Genomic DNA, 12,055 nt, shown 5'->3' with positions numbered 1-12,055 from the left:
TCTCACATTTAGGGCTAACATGAGTGGTAGCACCTCCCTTCCTCCCTCTCCCACACTGACCACAGGTTTCTATATTGCCCATAGCTTGTGGAAAGCCATTTCTATTACTGCAAACCTTCTGAAATCCCTGCCCCTCCCAGTAACCATTTGGAGGAGTGGGCTGCAACCTTTCTCCTCACTTTTTCTATGCAGGTAACTTTATGCTTGAGGATTTTCACCTCTCAGAGAGTTGGTAGAGACCTAACTCCAGACAGAGGTCAGAGGAGCATCCCATATCATTTCCAGTCTTCTGATGACTAATTATAAACTGATCCTTCAATAAAATCTTGTGGTCTACACATTTGGCTCATACCCCATTCCCCTCCTTAGTGTTTGGTTTTTCACAAAATCAGTCATTTAAAGGACAACTGCAGCTAAAGGCAGGATGTCATGGTAATAGGAGAATCTGGTGACTTCCTCCTTTTGGTGACATCCCCTTCCTTCTGTAGCAGCAAGCACCCCGGTGTCCCCAGGGTGGCTGCCAACACAGGTTCTTAGATCTAATTTGCTAAAGAAAAGCAACTCAAAATGGATTAACAAGCTTACTTTAATCAGACAAATATATATCATTTACCCAGTTCAGGGGGAAAAGGTAAGCTCCCCGAACTTCAGAGTATACAGACAGAATTATCAAGACAGAGAAACAGATCAAGTAGACAGGTTTCCAAACTGTCCAACCATTACATCCATACCAAATCAACATCTGGGTTTTTAAAAGCCGGGGGGCTCTCAACAACGGCTTCCCAGAGTCTCATCTGATCAAATCAAGAACACTTCTCAAAGTGAGCCCCAAAACAAAGCCTCAAATCAGGGCTTATATAGCCTTCTCCTGGCTCAGAGAATGTAACAACCTTCTGGACCCACTGGCCAATCAAAAAGTATCTACTGAAAAGCAAGCCTCCCACCCCAGGCTCCAGGTACACTTTAGCCTAGGGGCAGGGAAGATCTTAAAAATTTACATTCCCATTACACCTTCTCAGAAAAAATCCCAGACTTACAAAGAAAAAGGAGAAAGGAACTGAAAACCAACCTCATCCAATGTCTGTGGCAAGATGTGAATACAATCTACCCCTGTACTCACCATGATATACAGTCTCACTTTCACAGAAACAAAATGTTTGGGAGTTGAAAAGCCATTTATTCATTCAGCAGATATTCATTAAGCTCCTTTAATGTCTCATGAACAGGGACTGGCCCTGGAGAGACATAGATAAAGCAAAGCATGTCTCTGACCTCAAGAAAGAGACAATCTAATGGCGGAGTAAAAGCAGGAACTTGCTTAAGCTCCTGCTCCAACCACCTCAAACAACAGTAAACAATGACCCTAAACAAATTTTAGAGCTACGGAACCAAAAAGTGACAGAGAGAAACAAATTGTGCACTGAAGGCAGCCTAACAGGCTGACAGGAAGGGACAATTGCACAGGGCTAGGAGTGGAGTACAATCCTGTGTGGGCCAGGCCAGGCCAGCCTGCGGGCACAGACCAACCTGAACAGACTTGAGGAAAGTGGATCACCAGCCACTGGGGCAGTTTCCAGACTTCTCAACCCATAAACTCCAAAGAGAAAGCAAAAGGTCAGTGGGGAACTCTGTTGGAACTGGTTGAGAGAAGAGAAGATCTGCCCCCTGCCCCCAGGGCAGCAGATGCAGTTATTGCCACAGTGGCCGCTGCTTCCAAAGCTCTAGGCTCACAGATCATGGGGAGATCAAGTGAGAGTTCAGAGGGCAATTGTAGGACTCTCTTTGCTGGAGGTGATGTCCTGCTTGGGTCTGGGTCACAGTCCTGAGTGGCCATCCTGGGGTGAGGAACTCTGGTGTGGTAGATGTTGTTGAGACTGTGGAGAGGCAATGCTTCTCACAGTTGTGAGGCAGGTGACCAGAAAAAACTGACAACAGCTGTGTAAAACCCCAGATATTTGGGACACAGCACTCTCCACTCTGGAAGCAGACATCTACAGAGGTAAAGAGCTCAAAAGCCAAGTAATTGGCTGGCAAGATGAGCAAACAGAGGAAGCAAAACCACACTATAGAATCCTTTTTTGGTGACAAAAACAATCAAAACATAGAACCAGAAAAAGACAGCAAAGTCAAAATTCTTGCATTGGAAGCCTCCAAGAAAAATATGAATTGGTCACAGGTCAAGGAGGAGCTCAACAAGGATTTTGAAAACCAAGTAAGAGAAATAGAGGAGAAACTGGGAAGAGAAATGAGAATGATGCAAGAAAATCATGAAAAGAAAGTCAACAGCCTTACTGAAGGAAATAACACCTTAAAAATAGAATAACTCAAATGACAAAAGAGGTCCAAAAAGCCAACTAAGAGAAGAATGCCTTAAAAAGAAGAATTGGTTGGATGAAAAGGAATTTCAAAAGTTCACTGAAGAAATTAATTCCTTCAAATTAGATTGGAGCAAATGGAAGCTAATGACTTTATGAGAAATCAAGACACTATAAAACAGATCCAAATTAATGAAAAAAAATAGAAAGCAATGTGAAATATCTCATTGGAAAAGCCAGTGATCTGGAAAATAGATCCAGGAGAGATAATTTTAAAATTATTGGAGTACCTGAAAGCCATGATCAAAAAACAGCCTGGAAATCATTCTTCAAGAGATTCTCAAGGAAAATTGCCCTGATATTCTAGAACCAGAGGGCAAAATAGAAATTGACAGAATTCATGTACTGCCTCTTGAAAAGGATCCCAAAAAGAAAACTCCTAGGAATATTATAGCCAAACTCCAGAGTTCCCAGATCAAGGAGGAAATATTACAAGCTGTTAGGAAGAAACAATTTGAGTATTGTGGAAACACAATCAGGATAACACAAGATCTAGCAGCTTCTACATTAAGGGAGCAAAGAGCTTGGAATATGATATTCTGGAGGGCAAAGGAGTTAGGATTAAAACCAAGAATCACCTACCCAGAAAAATTGAGTACAACACTTCAGGGCAAAATATGAACATTCAAAGAGATAGCGGACTTTCAAGCATTCTTGATGAAAAAAAATAGCTGAACAGAAAACTTGACTTTCAAATACCAAATGCAAGAGAAGCATGAAAAGGTAAACAAGAAAGGGAAATCATAAGGAACTTATTAAAATTGAACTATTTACATTGCTACATGGAAAGACTATATTTGTAACTCATGAGACTTTTCTCAGTATGATGATAGTTGAAGGGAATATATATGTATATTATGTATATATATGTATAGTGTGATGTATGTGTGTATATATATTTGTGTGTATATATGTGTATGTGTATGCATGTACATGTATACATAGACTGAGGGCACAGGGTGAGTTGAATGTGAAGGAATGTTATTAAAAATAAAATTAAGAGGTGAGAAAGGTATATATTGTGAGAAGGAGAGGGGGGAAAATAGAACGGAGGTGGATTTTCTCAAATAAAGGAGGCAGAAGAAGGCTGTTACAATGGAGGGGTAGATCAAGAAGGTGAAAGGGAATGAGTCAATCATACTTTCATTGGCTTTGGCTTAAGGAGGGCAAAATATACACACTCAGTATCTTACCCTAGAGGAATATAGGGGGGAGGGGGATAAGAGGGGAGATGATAGAGGGGAGGACAAATTGGGGGAAAGAATAGTTAGAAGCAAACACTTTTGAAAAGGGACAGGGTCAAAGGAGAACATGGAATAAATGGGGCAGGATAGGATTGAGGGAAATATAATTAGTCTTTCACAATATGACTACTATGGAAACATTCTGCATAACTATACATCATGTATAACATTGAGATGCTTGTCTTCCCAGTGGGGGTGGGTGGGGAGGGGAGAAGGGAGAGAATCTATAACTCAAAGTTTTCAAAACAAATTTTTAAGAAAATTGTTTTTTTTTACATGCAACTGGGAATTAAGATGTATGAGAAATGGGGTATAGAAATACATCTTGCCCCACAAGAAAGTAAGGAGGAAGGAGATGGGGGGATGTAGGAGAGGGCAGATTGGGGAAAGGGGTATTCAGTGTACTTGCCATATTGGGGTAGGGTGTAGGGGAGAGATGGGAAGAAAAGTTTATTCAAAATCTTGTGGAAATGAATGTTGAAAACTAAAAATAAATTAAAAATCTAAATAAAAACAAAAAAAAGATATGGCAAATCTCTAAGTGTCTCTGATACAAGACATAATGTCATAAAGCTACAGGGTATGGTCTGAATAGAGGGGGAAGAGTGATTTCAGATGGTAGAAATGTCAGTCAGTTAGCATGTCCAGTGCTAGACACTAGAGATATAAAGACGAAAACTAAAGGACCCCTACCCTCCAGGAACTTATATTCTGTGAGGGGAGAGTGGTGGTCAATCAGTACTTAGAGAATTGAAGGGGGGCATCCATTGGTGCATGCTTGGAGTTGCCCTTCCTGTTTCTGGTTCACCACTTGAAAGGTGCTCCAGTGACCAGCTTCCTGATTGTAATCATCTGCCCTTCTATCCTCTTCTCACCTCAGAACAAAAATATCTAACAGGGAATTAATACACAAGATTAGCAAAGAAATAGTAAATTGTGCCCAGTTATTCATGATGCCACCTATTATCTTCCTGAGTTAAAATCTACCCTCAGACACTTGCCAACCATGTGACCCTGGGCAAGTCACTTAACCCTATTTCCCTCAGTTTCCTCATCTGTAAAATGAGCTGGAGAAGGAATTGCAAACTACACTTGTGTTTTTGCCAAGAAAACCCCAAATAGGGCCACAAAATATCAGACATTAGAATTAAAGAACCTAGTCTATGTAGTCACAGAGACAAATTGCTAGCTGGATCAAGTATATCACATAATTTTGGTCTGAAAGGGACCTCAGGCTCTCTGGTCCAGCACTGACCCAGAGAAGGATTTTCTCTCCCGCATTCATGTCAGATGCTGACAGACCTCCAGTAAGCCTGATCCTGCCTTCCCAGGGAGCCCATTTCATTTTTCAGGAGGTCTGACTGGTTGGGAGGTTTTCCTGCTTAAATTGGTTACTGTACAATTTCTAGCAGTTGCTTCTAGTTCTGCTCTCTGAGGTCAAAGACAATGCAGTTAGTCTGACACCAGTGTGAGAGCCCTTCAGATCCTTGAAAGCAGTCTTCTTCCTCCAGGCCCAACATGCCCGTTTGCTTCAGGTTCTCTTCATATGGCATGACCTCAAGACTGTCATTTCACTAACCCTGCCACCCTCTCTGTATACTTTCTAGCTTATCAGTGTCATTCGTAAAATGTGAGGCACAGAAATAAACAATCACAATAGCCCATGTGTTCTGCCCAGAACAGCTAGAGAGTAAGGTAGATAGACCTTTGGGCCTGGCCACAGACACTGACCAGTCTCTAAGAATTTGGATGGTATATCCCTTGGCACATGTATGTTTAATATTGATATTACTTCATTGTCTGTGGTGACTTTTAGCACCATATAGTTTCCTTTCTTACGTATTCCAATTAGATGTACTTTTTCCTTTTCTTTGTCAGAGATCTGGATTGCTACACTGTTTGTTTTTACTTCAGATGAAGCATAATATATTCTACTCCAGCCTTTTATCTTTACCCTGTGTATCCCCTTGTTTCAAATGTGTTTCTTGTAAAAAAAATATATTGCAGGTTTATGGTTTTTAATCCACTATTCTATCCACTTGTTTTATGGGAGAGTTCATCTCATTCACATTCATAGCTATGATTACTAACTGGGTATTTCCCTCCAATTACTCTCCACCCCTTTATACTTTTTCCTTTCACCCTGTCCCTCCTCACCAGTGTTTTGCTTCTGACTACTACCTCCCTTTATCTGCTCTCCTCTGTATCATAGCCAATGTCTTTTCCCCTTGTTTCTACTACTCCTGCCTTCCCTTCTGCCCACTTCTGTTCACCCCCTTCCATTTCCTTTCCCCTTTCCCTTCCTACTTCACTACAGGGTAAGATAAATTTCTATACCCAATTTAGTGTGTATGTTTTTCCCTCTTTGAGTCAAATCTGAGGAAGATTAAGGTTCAAATAATGCTCACCCTGACTCCCTTCTTTCCCTCTACTGTGGTAGGTATTTTATGATGCTTCACATAATTTAATTTACCTTATTTTGACTCCCATTTTCTCTTCTCCCAGTACAATCCTTTTTTTCACCCTAATATTTTTTATATTATCACATCAAAGTCAACTTATACCTGTACTCTCTGACTATATATACCTCTTCTAAGTGAACTAATAAATATACAGTTCTCAAGAGTTACAAGTATCATCTTTTTATGTAAGGATATAATAGTTTAACCTTATTGAATAACATGCATTTTTGTCTCTTTCCTGTTTACTTTTTTCTGCTTCTTTTGAGTCTTCTATTTGAAGATCAAGTTATCTGTTCAGCTTTGGCCTTTCCATCAGGAGTGATTGAAAGTCCCCTAATGCATTGGATATCCACTTTTTAACCTGAAAGATCATGCTCATTTTTATCTGTGTATTTGATTATTAGTTGTAATCCAAGCTCCTTTGTCTTCCAGATTGTCAAATCCCAAATCATCTTAGTCCTTAATGTAGAAGCTGCTAAATCCTGTGTAATCCTGACTGTGTCTCAATTACATTTAACTTGTTTCTTTTGGGCTACTTGCAATATTTTTTCCTTGACCTTATAATTCTGGAATTTGCCTATAATATTCCTTGGAATTTTCTTTTTAGGATCTCATTCAGGATGTGATCAGTGGATTCTTTCAGTGACTATTTTACCCTCTATTTCTAGGACTCCAGGGTAGTTTATCTTGATAATTTCTTGAAAGGTACTGGTCAGTCTCTTTTTTTGATCATGATTTTTAGGTAGTGCAATAATTCTTAAATTATCTCTCCTACATCTATTTTCCAGGTCAGTTGTTTTTCCAATGAGGTATTTTTAAATTTTTTTTTTGTAATTTCATGCTTTTCATTTTGTTTGACTGATTCTTGATGTCTGATAGAGTCATCAGCTTTCATTCACCCTATGCTAATTTGTAAGGACTTATTTTCTTCAGTTAGTTTTTGTACTTCCTTTTCAGTTTGGTCAATTCTATTTTGAAAGGACTTAGTTTCTTCAGTAGATTTTGGTTTTCCTTTTGGCCAATTCTATTTCTTAAATAATTGTTTTCTTCAGTCATTTTTTTTCTCCTTTCTTTTCCAAGATGCTGACTCTCTGTTGCATAACTCTCATTTCTTTTCTCATTTTTTTCTTCTCCTACTCTTATTTGAATTTTAAAATCCTTTTTGAATTCATCCAAGAAGGCTTTTTGAGTTCAAGACCAAATTATATTCCCCCTGAGTTTTCACATGTAGGCATTATGACATTAGTGTCCTCTTTTGAGTCTGTATTTTGATTTTCCCTGTTACCTTAGTAGTTTTCTGTGGTCAAGGTTCTCTTTTGTTTCTTGTTTATGTCTTTGTCTATTTCATGACTTTTTTAGATTATTTCTATTGCTTGGTCACTGTCCCAAGTCTCTTGTGGTAGGGGTTAGTGACCTGGTTACTGGCTTTGTGATCTAGTGTCTCAGGTGCTAGTGGTTTCTCACTGCGCTCAAGTGGTGTGGCTTAGTTGTGCTTGCTGTTGCCTGGCTTCTGGGGTTGACAGTCTGCCTCCTGTGCTGGCATTGGAAGCCTCATAGCTGACCTCTTCTACCAGCCTGCTGATCAGGACTGAAGGGCCTCACTTGCTTATCTGTGTTGTAACTAAGATTCTTCCACTAGTTTTCCCAGACACTGTCTGTGCTAGACTGCACTCTCCTTTTACCCAAGTGAGACAGACACTTCCTGCAGCTCTTCTAAAATATCTTAAGCTAAAACTTGTTTTACTACATCTTTTTGTAGGGTCTGTCACTCAATAACCATTTGGAGGACTGATTTAATGTTGTTTTTATGGGAAACTGGGGAGAGCACAGGCAAATTTCTGTCTTCTTTCTACTATCTTGACTTCACTTAAATGTCATCTTGATATCAATACTAGGGAGAAATAAATCTGAGAAAGAAACTTTAAGATCATTGTCTTTAGTTAATATCAGTGGATAACACTAGCAAAGAGGCTTCAACCACATACAAGATTATATATGTGATCAGTCTGAGTGTTATCTCTAAAATTCTATGTTCATTTAACATTAGGAAACGTATAAAATTGTAAGATATTAATAACAAAAACAATTATTAAATAAATGTAAAAGAAATTTGGGAAAAATACATATTTACATTTTTAAAACATTAAAAAGTATAATAAAGAGAACTTTACCTAATAGGGTAAATAGTATCTACAGAAATCCAAGAGCTAATGAAGGAAAACTAGAAGTTTATAGAGTGTTCTTTCATAGCTCCCATATCAAATTTATTGCTGAGTTCTTTTGATTCTACCTTTTGAGAAGATGAAATTAATACTATATTATTTTGTCATTTGATATTATTTACATTTAATCAAGTTTGTCCTATAATTGCTTTTGCTCTGGGATGTTTAAGTTATTAATCTCTGTCTATGAACTTGTTAAGAAGTCAGTTGGTCTGTAGTGAAATAAGTTTCAAAATCCAACTCTCTTATTAATAAATATTCTTGCCTCAAGGAAATAGCAGACTTTAAGTTATGTATGTGAACACAGGAGAGATGGGCCTAATCTCTTTACACTATCAAGCTATCTTTGAAGGATGTATGTTTTGTTGCTCAAAAACTCCAGGCTACTATCTTACAGGTGAACTCAAGAGATGAACACTTCTTAGTCAAGGGGGGGAAGGGGAAGGGAGGGGATTACTTGCTAACCCCTCAGATTTCCAAATATATTCCCTGTACCTCAGCCCTGTAATCAGTCATGTTGCCCTCAACGCTGTGATGTTAGTTACTCTGTTCTGTTCTTTGTTCTGTATCCCCCAAAACCCATAAAAGGGGAGCTGTCTTTTTGCTCAGGTATGTGACTAGAAAGAGAAACATTAACCCTTTCGTTCACAGGTAGGATGCCCCTGTTAATAAAATGCTACCTTGCTTGGAAAGTTGTTTATCTATCTCTTGTTTATTTTTTTAATTTAAATTTAATTTTTTGTTTAAATTTCACTTGCAACTTTGTAGTACCTTTCATATATGACCACTTCTCTCATCTGGCAGTGGACCACCCTGGCACAGGGCCTTATTATCTCACATGCACATTATTGCCATGGCCTTCTGGTTTATTATTATGCCCCAGGTCTTTCCGCACTCATCTATCAGTGTGATCATTCTGAATTGCACATCCGATCATGTCACTCTCCTATTAAAATAAAACAATGACTTTCTATTTCTTCATAGATCAAATATTAAATTTCTTTGGCTTATGAAGCCCTTCCAATTCTGTCCATTTCCTCTCTCTACAGTTTTCTTAAACCTTATTCAACCTCATGTACCTAAACATTAAATGACAATGGCCTCCTCATTGGTTCTTATTCTAGATACCCCATCTCCTAACTGTTCATTTCTATCATTTTTTTTAAAAGTCAAGGTTGGGGCAGATAGGTGGTGCATTGAATGGAGCACTGGCCCTAGAGTCAGGAGGATCTGAATTCAAATCCAGATTCAGACACTTACACACACACACACACACACACACACACACACACACGCATAAAAAACTAGCCATGTAACCTTGGGCAAGTCACTTAACCCAACTGCCCTCCAAAAAGCAAAAAAAAAAAGTCAAGGTTTTCAAGATTATTCAAAATCATAGATTTTCCCAAACATATGGAGCTTATAAGACTTATAGTTTCCATACTGGACTACTTGTATTCTTTCCACCTAGGTATTTTTCTGTATCTTCATTCTCTACAGACACTGTTTTCATTGGTGGGGGAGTACCACACAGGTTTGTTACTGTCCTGTTGTATTTCCCTGTGCAGATCATCACTTCTAGCCTTCTGTTTCTCATTTCTGTTTTGAACCTCTCAGGAACAGTGTCTTATGTTGATATATTTTTCTCACATTCTCCACAGTTTTCCTAATCAAGTGTTAGATTCTTTTCCTTTTGTAAAGCCAATCATGAGCCACTCTCCTGATGACTGCTACTTTGAATAACTTGAAGGATCTAATTTCATAGTATAGTAAACTCTCTATTTAGCAATAAACTAAAGCATAACATTCAAGACACTAAAGTACAACTTTTACCTTCCCAGGGCTCTGACCTTGGCCCTCTTCTCTTTTCTCTCTAAACTCCCTCCTCCCCAAGGTCCACATCAGCTTCTATGGGTTCAGTGATCATTTCTATACAGATAACTTAATGGGGAAATAAGCAGATGTTGAGGGAGAGTTGAGTAAGAGGAAGGATATGAGTAACAAGGAAATATTGAATAGCAAGCCTCTTAATCCTGAAGAGGGGATGAAAAGGGAAAGCAAAGTTAAGAAAAGAACAGGAATCCAAAGAGGTGTCCTAGATTGTCCTTTAGATGATTGGGGAATGGTTACACCAATTGAGGTAAGCAAAAATGATGACATGATGTCTCCTCACTTGGAAATGCAAACGAAATGATCTGAGAGAGTCCAGGGTAATATGAACTGATGCAGAGTTAAGGGAGCATAACAAGAAGAATAATTTATGAAAAGAAAACAATATTGTGAACAAAAACGACTTTGAAAATCTGAAGGACTCTGAACAATTCAATGACTAACTGTGCCTTCTGTGGACCTCTGATCAAGTGTGGTACCCAAGTCTTGAGTGAGAGATAATAAAGAGATACTTTTAGACATGACTACAATCTTGATTCATTTTCCTAAACTTTGTTTACTTGATAAAAGATATGTTTTTTTTAATTTGGGTGGTCATTGGGGTAGAGGCAAAGTTAACAATAATAATGCAAAAAAGGAGGGCATTAACTCCATGTATTTAAATGCAGAGAAGAGAAGAAAGTTTAGAAAGAACACAGAGCAGGGCAATTTTGAAAGTAGCACATGGCAGATAGATAATAGAGAGAGATGCCTATGAATTTATGCATACACATGCATGGAGGCATATGTAAGCATGCAGATCTATCTGTAAGGGAGTAAAAGGTAAGAAATAACTCTTAGATGCACAATCCTCTTTTTATGTTCTATTGTGCAGATATAAATGCTCTCATTTGAAAGTGTGGATGTGTCTTGAAGTTCAAAATAATTAGAAAAATACAAAGCATTTTGCCTTGAGTCCATAGTCCAAAACAAACAAGCAAACATAACCACACGATAAAAACTCTGCAGTAACAGTAGGAAAGTATTGGGGGCAGCTAGGTGGTGCAGTGAGTAAAGTGCCAGCCCCGGAGTCAGCAGGACCTGAGTTCGGTTCCGGCCTCAGACACAACACCCATACAAAAAAACTAGCCATGTAACCTTGGGCAAGTTACTTAACCCCAATTGCCCTCCAAAATGAAAAAAAAAACAGTAGGAAAGTATTTACAAAGATATGAGCAACAGATCTTGACAGGGATCTCATATAATTCTCACCAATCTGCCCATCTCTTCACAAGAGCAGGGGTAGAATTGTGGGTCCTTTATCTCATCTGTGCTGCATCCATCCTTGTGGCCTCCCTGAATTCTCCATTGAGCCTACATTCCATCTCCTACTTTGGTGCGAACCATGAGTGAACTTAAGTCTTCTTGTCTCTTGAAATTTTCCCTCTTGGCAATCTCTTTTTTAAAATTTTCTTATCTCTTTCATTTTTATTCATTTTTAACTTTTATTTTATGTAATAAAACAAGCAGTTCCATAACATAAAACAATAAAAAAGGTGATTGCACATAGAACTCTTCGGTTCCCATGGGCTGAGAGCTCATCTCTCTGTGGATAACTCCCCATCTAGTTAGCAAGTAATAAGTCTCCTGGACATCTCAAGCTGAATTATCTCATCAGCCTCTCAAAATTAAAATGACCAGTTACTCCAACTATCAGCCACATATTTAACAAATCTCTAAACACTGATAGGAACTGGGCTAACCCTGGGGATGCAAAGACACAAAATGCAACAGTCCTTGCTTTCATTCTCTTATATTCACTAGGGGAAGACTAATTATCTATCTATCTATCTATCTATCTATCTATCTATCTATCTATCTAT

The sequence above is a fragment of the Petaurus breviceps genome, unplaced genomic scaffold (assembly GCF_028583685.1).
Source record: "Petaurus breviceps papuanus isolate PSGF00001 unplaced genomic scaffold, PetGlider_PUasm1.0 296, whole genome shotgun sequence".
Lineage (NCBI taxonomy): Eukaryota > Metazoa > Chordata > Mammalia > Diprotodontia > Petauridae > Petaurus > Petaurus breviceps.
Note: the sequence above shows the minus strand (reverse complement) of the source record.